Source organism: Schistocerca serialis, chromosome 2 (genome assembly GCF_023864345.2).
Source record: "Schistocerca serialis cubense isolate TAMUIC-IGC-003099 chromosome 2, iqSchSeri2.2, whole genome shotgun sequence".
Lineage (NCBI taxonomy): Eukaryota > Metazoa > Arthropoda > Insecta > Orthoptera > Acrididae > Schistocerca > Schistocerca serialis.
In genome coordinates, this window is record NC_064639.1 from 538,830,943 (window position 1) to 538,842,969 (window position 12,027).

A 12,027-nucleotide genomic window follows, 5' to 3' on the forward strand; every position below is an offset into this window, starting at 1 on the left:
GCGGGGGGGGCGGCAAAATCCTTGGAGCCAGTGCTGATTTGTGTTGTGTTGTACCTAGTGATTGTCAACAGAATTCACAAAAATGAATGAAGAGTCTAACGTTACCTAGTCCTTCTAGCGATCGCCATCAAATTCGGAGTCGCTATTGCTCATTAGTTTTTTTTTTACAAGCTGCCAGCAGGCTGCTGTGGGAGGAAGTGGAGCTCGTCCTAGCAGCCAAAGTGCTGCGAGCTCATGGTGAGCTTTCGTTCCCCGCATACCTCCGTACAGCAAAAGTGTGCGAATAGTACAGATGCAGGGGACAAACCATGTCATGACAGTTCGTCATATGCAGAGGTTGGAGGAGTAGCAGAAAGGAATACGCAATAGCTCGTACAATCGGTATTTCTTTCCTACATAACCATCACACATACTATTATGCAAAAATGTGTGTGCAAGCTTTAACAAATTTCCTAGTAAAGGATGAGGAAGGGGGAGAGAGCGGTGAGAAATGCATGTTTGAATAATGGGGGGGGGGGGGGGGGGGGGCAGGCCCCTACATCTAACTATTGGGGGGGGGGGGGGCACAAAGTACCTTGTCCCCCCCCCCCCCCCCCCCCAAGTCGGCGCCACAGTGCTCGTCCATTACTGTTATGAATTTGTCTTTATTCACCCCTGTGCTTTTCATAAACAAGTAAAATATCTGTAACACTTTTTCGCAGTCTCAGCAGAAAAGTGAAAGCATGCACTCTACAGAAGAAAAATAAAAAAATCAAGATCAATGCTCGAAATTACAGTAATAAGAGAAGAGACAGCCAAAAATATGTTTTTTAGTTTTTCTATTGCACTGATTCATACTGTCGAATCTGTTCTAATTAATTACGTCACAATGGCACTGTGTGGGAAAATGTCTCACGCAGAAATACATAGATATGCACAAAGCTTTTAGAAACTGCGTAAATTGGAGGAAATTAATCAGACTGTGATGTATGAATTTCATCTGCACGTGAACATAGCACCAATATACACTGACTGGCAGTTTATTCAAACACACTTGCGAATTTATCTAGCACCTGTCTCGCAAACATGTGGCCATAAAATCGCAGAAATTATGTCTAGAATACAAGACTTTATAATACCATGTCTCCATAGTTTTCAACAAATAAAATGTCTCATATCAATACGACATTCACAATTATTCACACCTATGAAAAGTACACTACTGGCCATTAAAATTGCTACACCACGAAGATAACATGCTACAGACGCGAAAATTAAACCGATAGGAAGAAGATGCTGTGATATGCAAATGATTAGCTTTCCAGAGCACTCACACAAGGTTGGCGCCGGTGGCGACACCTACAACGTGCTGACATGAGGAAAGTTTCCAACCGATTTCTCATACACAAACAGCAGTTGACAGGCGTTGCCTGGTGGAACGTTGTTGTGATGCCTCGTGTAAGGAGGAGAAATGGGTACCATCACGTTTCCGACTTTGATAAAGGTCGGATTGTAGTCTATCGCGATTGTGGTTTATCGTATCGCGACATTGCTGCTCACGTTGGTCGAGATCCAATGACTGTTGGCAGTATACGGAATCGGTGGGTTCAGGAGGGTAATACGGATCGACGTGCTGGATCCCAACGGTCTCGTACCACTAGCAGCCGAGATTACAGGCATCCTATCCGCATGGCTGTAACGGATCGTGCAGCCACGTCTCAATCCCTGAGTCAACAGATGGGGACATTTTCAAGTCAACAACCATCAGCACGAACGGTTCGACGACGTCTGCAGCAGCATGGACTATCAGCTCGGAGACCATGAATGTGGTTACCCTTGACGCTGCATAACAGAGAGGAGCCCCTGCGATGGTGTACTCAATGACAAACCTGGATGCACGATTGACAAAACGTCATTTTTTCGGATGGACCCAGGTTATGTTTACACCATAATGATGGTTGCATCTGTGTTTGGCGACATCACGGTGAACGCACATTGGAAGTGTGTATTCGTCATCGTCATACTGGTGTATCAACCGGCATGATGGCATGGGGTGCCCATTGGTTACACGTCTCGGTCACCTCTTGTTCGCATTGATGGCACTTTGAACAGTGGACGTTACATTTCAGATGTGTTACGATCCGTGGCTCTACCCTTCATTCGATCCCTGTGAAACCCTACATTTCAGCACGATAATGCACGACCGCATGTTGCAGGTCCTGTACGGGCCTTTCTGGACACAGAAAATGTTCGGCTGCTGCCCTGGCCAGCACATTCTCCAGATGTCTCACCAACTGAAAACGTCTGGTCAATGGTGGCCGAGCAACTGGCTCATCACGATACGCCAGTCACTACTCTTGATAAACTGTGGTATTGTGTTGAAGCTGCATGGGCAGTTGTACCTGTACACGCCATCCAAGCTCTGTTTGACTCAATGCCCAGGCGTATCAAGGCCGTTATTGGGGCCAGAGGTGGTTGTTCTGGGTATTGATTTCTCAGGATCTATGCATCCAAATTGCGTGAAATTGTAATCACATGTCAGTTCTAGTATAATATATTTGTCCAATGAATACCCGTTTATCATCTGCATTTCTTCTTGGTATAGCAATTTTAATGGCCAGTAGTGTAACTGGTCCTCATTTCACATATGTCTCTACATCCCTATCATCGACAATACTGCACCAAAGCTGTTACTGAAACTTAAACGAGCAGAAACGTATGTAGAATAATGGGAATCCGAGTAATATTCAAGTTTCACTATTATCACACATTATAGACAAGCAGCATCGTCCCAAAATCACGTGACGTTGAGAACATACGTTCTCTCCACCTCATATAATTTAGAAGCCACAGTAACTGCTGATATCACCAGGTATAGAGACGGGTGTGAGACAACAATTGATCAGGTGTTTATTAACAAAGAGACCAATAATTATGAAGTTGAAGTAACAGATACTGGTTTCTCTGACCACATGGCAATCAAGCTCTTATTAAAAAATGTGGTTAGGAAAAAACATGGCAGTGGAAACTGTATAGAAACAAGATACGTTAATGAAAGTAGCCTTTGGAACTTTCATAGCATGTTGCATAGTGTTGAACGGGACAGAGACCCAAATAAACCTGTAGACTCTAAATATGAGTAATTTTTCTCTAATTATAAATACTACTTTGATGTCGCTTTCCCCCTTGGAAAAGTAAAAATCTCTCTAAAATCTAATTCATGGTTAACTGTGGGAATTAAGAAAATCTGCAGGTACTCTTAGAAATCTGGGTTGGCATTCAAAGTGTAATGCAGTATTAAAGCCATATATTAGATGCTACAGAAAAGTTATTCATGCAGCAAAAAAGAAAAAAAAAACTGAACAATGATTTAATTATCAGAAAAGGTAACAATAAAACCAAATCAGTTTGGAAGCTTGTGAACCATAACATTGGTAAATCCAAAGTGACAAACAATAATCTCATCACAAGAGAGGAAAAGTTGCTGAGCCCTCGATGTGCTGCCAATATGTTCAATGACTCCTACATTAACAGTGCTCAAAATCTTATCAAGAACTCAAAAGGTAGTAAGTCAAAAGTTCCAGCAAATGAAAAGACAACGTTTTTGTATCCGCTTATGCATTCAGAAGTAAGAAATGCAATTAACAAGCTGAAAAAATAAAATGTCCTGTGGATGTGATGATATTCTTGATAAGGTCATAAAACATAGTGCAAACAAAATAATAACTGAACTAGCTGATATTATTAATACATTATTTAAAAATGGTGAATTCGCTTCTGCACTTAAAAAATCAATAATAAAGCCACTTCATAAAAAATACTGTCCATATACCATACAGAATTGTAGACCATTGTCACAACTGTCAGGTTTTGCTAAAGTAATTGAAAGGATTATGTATGAGAGACTGTTAAGTTTCCTAAACAAATGCAAAATTCTAACCAATGCACAGAATGTGTTCAGGAAAACAGGTCTACAGAAACAGCTGTATATCACTTCTTGGAACAGGTTTTAACTGCAGTGGATAATGAGGACTGTGAAATATTTTTAGATCTATCCAAGGCATTTGACCTCATCAGCCATGATACTTTGCTAGAGAAACTGTATTGCTTTGCAGTATGTGCAAAAGCATACAGCTGGTTTCAATCATATCTGTGCAACAGATATCAAAATGTTTAAATAATACATAATGGCACAAAATATTACTCAACATATCTGAAAGTCAACTGTGTTGTACCCCAGGATTCTGTTTTAGGCCCTCTGCTCTTCTTAGTTTTTATTAATGATTTTCCTAACCATCTAACAAGAGCAGAATCAGTACTTTTTGCAGACGATACAAGCCTTTTTATGAAGGGAGTTAGTGAAGCTGACCTACAAGAAAAAATAACTTCAACAATGAATGAGGCAGCTGAATGGTTCAAGGACAAGTACTCAATTATAAATGACAAAAAAACCACTTGGATGAATTTTAGGCACATAAGAGACAAAGGAAAAAATAAGGAGATTGGGAAATGTATGATAGAACAAACTTCTCTTACACATTTTTTAGGTGTATGGCTGGACAATACCTTAAGATGGGAAAAAAATGTTGAACTATTGAATAAGAAACTTAGTAAATACTGTTATATATTAAAAAAGCTTAAGGAAAACTGCAATTTTGAAACACTATTATGTGCCTACTACTCTTACACACACAGTAATCTAAGATACAGTATTATATTTCGGGGAAAACAAGTTTCACAAAAAGTTGTTTTAATCTCCAAAAGAGAGCTATTCGTATTCTGAAGAGTGTTGCCTGCAGAGATCCCTGTAGAAGACCCTCTAAGGAGTTGAAAATTTTGACCCTCCCTAGTTTATTCATCTATGAATCAGTATGTTTCCTGAAGTCAAATCAAAAATTCTCTTCTCTAAACAGTGAAGTACACGACTATCAATCCAGAAACAGGCATGATTTCCACAGGAACACACACTCAAAATCCATGTACCAAATTAGTGTGATGTATCTACCCAAAATAATGTTCAATGCCTTATCAAAAGAAATAAAAAGCATACAAGACTTACATATATTTAAAAAAGAATTAAAGAGGCTATGATTAGGTCAAAGTTTTGGTAATGTTGATGAATTTATTTGCTATCAAAATAGATAGTGCTCACCTTTTGATTTTCCTGCATAAACCTTAATTTTTTTCAACCTGCATGTAAAAAGAAGACAGAATGTGTAAAGCGTAACTAAGGAGATATTAAGGTGTAACTAAGAAAATGTTAGTTCCCTTAATGGATTTTTTTATAAACCTTGTAATTTTTTTGCATCTTGCATGTAAAAAGAAGACAAAATATGTAAAGTGTAACTAAGAAAATGTTAAAGTGTAATTAAGAAAATATTATTTCCCTTCATTGTTAAAAATATAATTCATGCTCTCTCTCTCTCTCTCTCTCTCTCTCTCTCTCTCTCTCTCTCTCTCCCTCCGTCTCTCTCTCTCTCTCTCTCTCTCTCTTTCTATATGACATTTCCTAGATCATGTATATGATAAAATGGATGATAATAAATCGAACTGAACTGAATTGTACTAGTCTACACTAACTCCATTGATATACGTTCTCTATGGAAGAGTTACTGAATCGTATTCTAGAGAAAAGAAATTGATATCATAACTTGAGTAAAAGAAGGGACAGGTTAGTAGGATACGTCCCTAAAAATGAATGAATAATTAATATAGTAATCAAGGAAAATGTAGTCTGCAAAAACTGTAAGTGGGGCCGAAAGCAGATTTGAATGGATGTCAAACTGAAATAGTTATGCAAAGATGAAAAGGCTTGCACGGGATGACTAGCATGCCTACGCTATATTTCCACTCATAGAACTATCGCAGATACCTGTTTCGTGTCATTTCATTGTTAACTATTGTAGGAAAGAAAATGAGACCTGAAGACCTTGTGGACCCACATACGATATGTGGAAATTCTGACAACGGCTTTTAAAAGCAACCTGGCAGAAAAAGTGGCAATGCAGAAGTAGGAAATTAACAGTTTGTATATCATGTTTAAATTGTTCATATGAGACATGGACGCTATGGCAGTATACATGACTGTATACATGACTGTATGCACAATAATGACACTGTTGTGAGAGTAACACAAAATTTTTATTACAAAACATCAGCATCGTGTGGTGCATACCCCATTAAAAGCATATCTGTAACATCTATCTTCTGTGTTTAGTAAACAGAAATATTCCTACCCTAATTTCATAATCAGCTTCTCTTCTGCTGGTATGTACCCACTGAATTTTGCGGGAAACCCTGCATCACTTCTGTCTTCGTTACCTTTGTGTACCAAGGCTTATTTTGTCCAAGTCAAACACTAAGCAACATTTCTGTCACACAATAAGAAATCAGTCAGTTCATCCAAATAACTCATCTTGAAAGATTCTTTGTAGCAGTGATAGCACATGTGTATGGCACAGGGTCTCGCTTGAAAATGTCAGGCCTCATTTGGCTGGGAGGCAATGTCAGTACTGGCAGGACGCTGGTCTTCACCGACTTCCTGTTTGATCTGGGTGGGTTCTGTCAGGTCAGGCTTCGCGTCCAGTATAAGCAAAGCCTTTAAGACAGTGGTCTGATGATGTCACAAGTCGATCATTGCATGGATACATATAAACATTTTGCCTTGCTGAGCTTGTTCGAGTCTGCAACTACTTTCAGAGTTGTTTAAACTTCTGATGATGTCTCTAGTATTGGAAGATGAAACGTTGGACACAGGATTAAGCCTTGGACCAGCTGTGAAAGCCTGCATTCTATGATTGAATATTCTGTCATGGTATGCCAATATGGTGTATGGACCACCATATGGTTGGTAGGGGGGTTGTTGAGTGGTGTCATGTCAGCTAAAAACTAGTTTGCAGGACTCTTAAGTCACTGAAGAGAATGTTCCTTTGAAAAAGCTGGACAGACCTTAAGAAATTGCAAGTGACGATGGTATGCAAAATCTGAGGCTTCAATAACATTATTTGACATATCAGTGATGAATTCTCCTGTCAGTCAAAGTGTTTGTCCTTGCACTACTGCAGCCATCATCATGACAGGCCTTTAATTGTAGGAATCTGCCCTATGAGACTATTAGCAGCAGGGTGAAAGGCACAAGTTCGAATTTGGTTTATGCCAAGGAATTTGGAAAATGCTTTAAAGATGTAAGAGTCGAACTGTTTACATTGAGTGGTAGTGATGTGGAGGGGAATGTCATAGCGAACAGTCCAGTCATGAAAAAAGGTCATGGTTACAGTTGCTGCTGTTCCATCTTTAACTGAATAGACATCAAGCTAACAAGAATGATGGCCAGCCACTGTCAGACAGTACTGATATCCTTCTGAAGGTGGACATGCTCAAATCGTTGACTCGATGGGGTGAAAGTACTGAGCAGAGCTGTAAAATGCCAAGTTATTTTGTTGGGATCACAAGAACTGCACTGAAGGACAAATGATGTCCAGTCCTTGATATATGCCAAACAAATCCCTTTTTTACTATTTGTGCAATAGCCCTTTCTCCTGGATGAGATAGGCTACAAAGGGAGTAAATTACCTGCTTGTTTATTTATTTATTTATTTATCTTACAGCTTGAAACATGTATCTAACGTGCATGGGCAATGTTACAGTAATTACATTTAAATTATTGTTACACAATATATATAGATTACATGCTATTAAGAAAAAGATCATTTAAGTATATTTAACATAGCATTCCTGAGGTCAAATCATGTCAGCACCATACTGTATGGGCACTTCAATATAAGCGATTTTTTTAACTCATTTTTAAAAATTCTACCAGTAAGCTGTTTCAGGTTGTTTGGTAGAGAATTATAAAATATTGCTCCCTTAATGAATGGGGTATTTGTTGTTAGATTCAATCTTCTGCTCACCATATGAAAGTCTGATTTGTGTCTTGTATCATAATCATGGATTTCCATATTCCTGTTTGTCACTTTTTTGTCTTTTTTCACTAATAATATTGATCGAAACATATATACTGCATACATAGTCATAATATTAAAATTAATGAACAGGTTTTTGCATGAAACTATGGGTCTTACTTTTGCCATAGTTCTTATTGCTCTTTTCTGCAATACAAATACCCTTCTTATATTGTATTGGCTACACCCACCCCACAATACAATTCCATAAGATAGATGGGGAGATACACCAACCAAAAATACGCTATTTTTATTGCTTCAGTATCTAGATATTGAACTAATCTCCTTAGTAAATACAGACTAGATGTTATTTTACCACACACATGATCTATTTGCTGATTCCACAAAAGTCTGTCATCTATATATATATCCCCAGAAATTTACATTCTGAACAGGTATTTTCATGAATGTCCTCATTTACAACAATATGTTTATTTTAACACAAAATAAAATTAGTTTTGTTAATATTGGCCCTCAGGTTTTCTTTTTCAAAATGTGTTTGGGCTTTTTCAACAAAATTCTGTACCACTGAATTTAGGCCATCATTACTACATGCCCAGCAAACCCCAGAGGTGTCATCAGCATACATAGTAATACGATGACTGGTGTCTAATACCTTTGGGAAATCATTCACGTAGCAAGTAAACAAGAAGGGGCCCAAGATAGAGCCTTGTGACACACCAAAATTTATACTTCCTATCTTTGATCTTCTTTTTTCGATTACCTCTCCATTATCATACACAACTTCTGTGCATTGATGTCGATCTCTAAGGTAAGATTCTATTAAAAGCAACAGTTTCCTACTGACACCATTACAAGCAAGTTTACTTAAAAGAGCTCCATGCTGGACTCTGTCAAACGCTTTAGAAAGATCCAAGTACACTCCTGCCATTTTGTAACCCTCATTTATTTTCTCCATCAGACAGTGTACAAACTGTACTGCTGCAGATATGGTGCTCTGACCACTTCTAAAGCCATGTTGGAAATCTCCTATTGAGTTATTCGTATTATAGTGCTCGATTAAGATTTCTAGCATTATTTTTTCAATTAATTTACCAAACACTGAGGTTAAGGCAACTGGTCTGTAGTTCTGTGGTTGCTTTCTTTCCCCTTTTTTTATATAAATGTTTAACTATAGCAAGTTTCAGTTTCTTCGGAAACACACCTCCTTCAAGTACACAATTTATTAGATGAACTAATGGTCTGGCTAACTCACCCTTGCATTTTTTCAGTAGAAAAGGAGAAAATTCATCCCATCCAGCTGATCTTTTATTTTTTAGGCTGCCAATTAGCTGTGTTACATCCTTGATGGTTACTGTAGGTAGCTTGCGAGAGTCCCGTTCCTTTTCCTTATCATATTGAAACTGCCTCTCCTGTTTTATGCAAGTATCATTTTCAATAGCATCTACAAAGTAATCATTAAATATATTGCTAACTATATAAGGATGAGAAAAAAATTATCATTATGTATACTTAACACTATATTATTAATTTTAGTTTTTGAGTCATGGTTCCTCATATCATTAACTACTGCCCATCATGACTTTGTGACCCAATCAGAATTTCTGATCTGTTTGCTAATATGTTCTACTTTCCTTCTCCTTACTTCCTTGCAATACTCATATTTATATTGTTGTTTTCGTCCTGGGAGATGGGAAGTGTTATAAAGTCTAGTTCATACATCAGCATGAGATAGTGCATCTACTGGGCCATTCTGCTCACCATCAATATGTCAAATATCTGTAGTACATTGTGCAATGAAGTTCAAATACTGCAACTGCTGATGTGATGCCTTATCTAGCTTTTGATGGAGGTTGAACATTAGTATCTTCTGGTTTGTGATAAGAGTGAAACATCTACCTTCAGATGTGTGCTTAGACTTCTTGACTGAAGCATATGCCACATAGAGCTTACAGTTGTAAGTTGACCAATTTGCTTGTGAAGGTGCTAATCATTTACTGAACAGAGCTTGAGGATGCCAGTCACATTGTACATGTTTTTGTAATACAGCTCTAATGGCAGTTGATGATGTATCCTCCATAACTTTGAGAGGTGATTCAGGAAGAGGATGGCTTAGTATTGCAGCCTGCACAATAGCAACTTTCACTACAGTGAAGAATGCTTTCTTTTCATCAATCCACCACAGTGTGTCTTCATATTTAAGTGTTCCTATTAGTATTTCGTTAAGAGGTGCTCCCAACTATAAACACAAGGACTATTCAGAAAGTAGGGAACATTTCCATCTGACGCCGCTAGGCGGGTGCTGATCACATATGTTTTGGTATATGCATGCTTGGTAGATCAGTCGGCATCCATCCATGACAGCGGAAACATCTCTGCGCATCTGGTTTTTTCAATATTCGAAAATCCCACCAATTGTGAGGTGCGGTCTGTGATATGGTTTTTGTTGGCAAAAAACGTAAAACCTTTAGAAATTTATTGTGAACTGTGGAAAGTGTATAGAAACAATGTAATGAGTGAATTTTCTGTCCGGAAATGGTGCATTTGGTTTAAAAATGGCCGAACCAATGTTCATGATGAAGAGAAGAGTTGACGCCTGAGCATTGTGACTGATGATCTTGTCGCTTAAGTTGATGAAACAATTCGCGAAAACAGTCGTTTCACAATAACGGAGCATTCACTTTCTTTTCCACAAGTTTCAAGTTGTTGTTTCAAATTGTCACTCAAAAGCTAGGCTACCACAAATTTTGTGCACAATGGGTGCCCAAAATGCTTACAGAGCACCATAAAGAACAGTGAACGGAGGCAACGTTGACATTTCTGGAGGCCTACCACAAACATGGTGATTCATGACTGGGTTGAATCATAACCATTGCTAAGAATTGGATGAAACATTAATTGTGAGACAAAATTACAGTCCATGAAGTGGGGGCACACAAGGTCCCCCAAAAAACCAAGAAAATGTTTGCAAACCTTGTCAGCAAGGCAGTTGATGGTGACAGTGTTTTTGGATAGGCAAGGTGTGCTTCTTATTGATTTTCTTGAACGTGGAGCAACCATAAATTCTGCCCGGTACTGTCAAACCTCGCCCAGCCTTAGAAGAGCAGTTCAAAACAAACCCCGAAGAAAGCTGATGTCCAAAATTTTGTTTTTGCACGACAATGCCCGACCTCATACGTATACCACACTAAAGAACTCCTTAATTCATTGACATGAGGCGGGCGTGACTCACTGACTGAAGTCTTAGGCAGCAGAACTTTATGACAAAGGTCTTTCAAAGCTTGTCCACCACTATGATAAGTGCCTCAATGTGTTTGGTGACTATGTGGAAAAGTAGTATGTGAGTCACCCTTTCAGATGTATATAATAAAATATATTTCTTGTACTTAGTTTTTTTTTTAAGTCAGAACTTTTCCCTACTTTCTGAATAGCCCTTGTATTTGTTTACAAAATGTTGCTAAAATTTATCAAACCCATAAAACAGAGTAATTCACATATTGTAATGGACTAGGGAAATTGAGAAATAGCTTCCACTCTGCCTTGAATCGGCAAGATAACTTGCGCACTGATGAGGTAACTTGAGAATTTTGGTTGTATCGCTCTAAAGACACATTTTGACAGGTTAACCAGTGAGCCACAGTTCATGGCCTACCGGACAGTTGCTTTGGGTGTATTAGATGCTCTGGTCATTGGACATAGTAACAATTAGGTTGTCAATATGGATGTAACAGAACTTTAAATAGATCTGTACCAAGAGGATGTCAAGAAAGGCTCCTGCTGAAGGTATGGGCAGAGAGGATGCACAAAAACTGACAGAAATAAAAGAAAGAAGGTTTAAGAATTAAACTTAAGAGGTATGTGTTTTCTACTACATCTGGTATGCCTATCATCTGCATATGAGCAGAAGCCTTTCCCTTATCTAGCAAATGTAAGCACGCACTGTTGTCACATTGTCATTTCTACAGTATAATTTCATCCACGTAGCACCATAGAGGAACGTATACTACTGAACAGACATCATTAACATGATATGTGTGGCAATGATGTTCTTGGTTTACAAGCTGCCACCTATACAGATAGCTCATATGCAACAATGCAGGTCTTTCTGCTATCTTGCCGTGGTCTT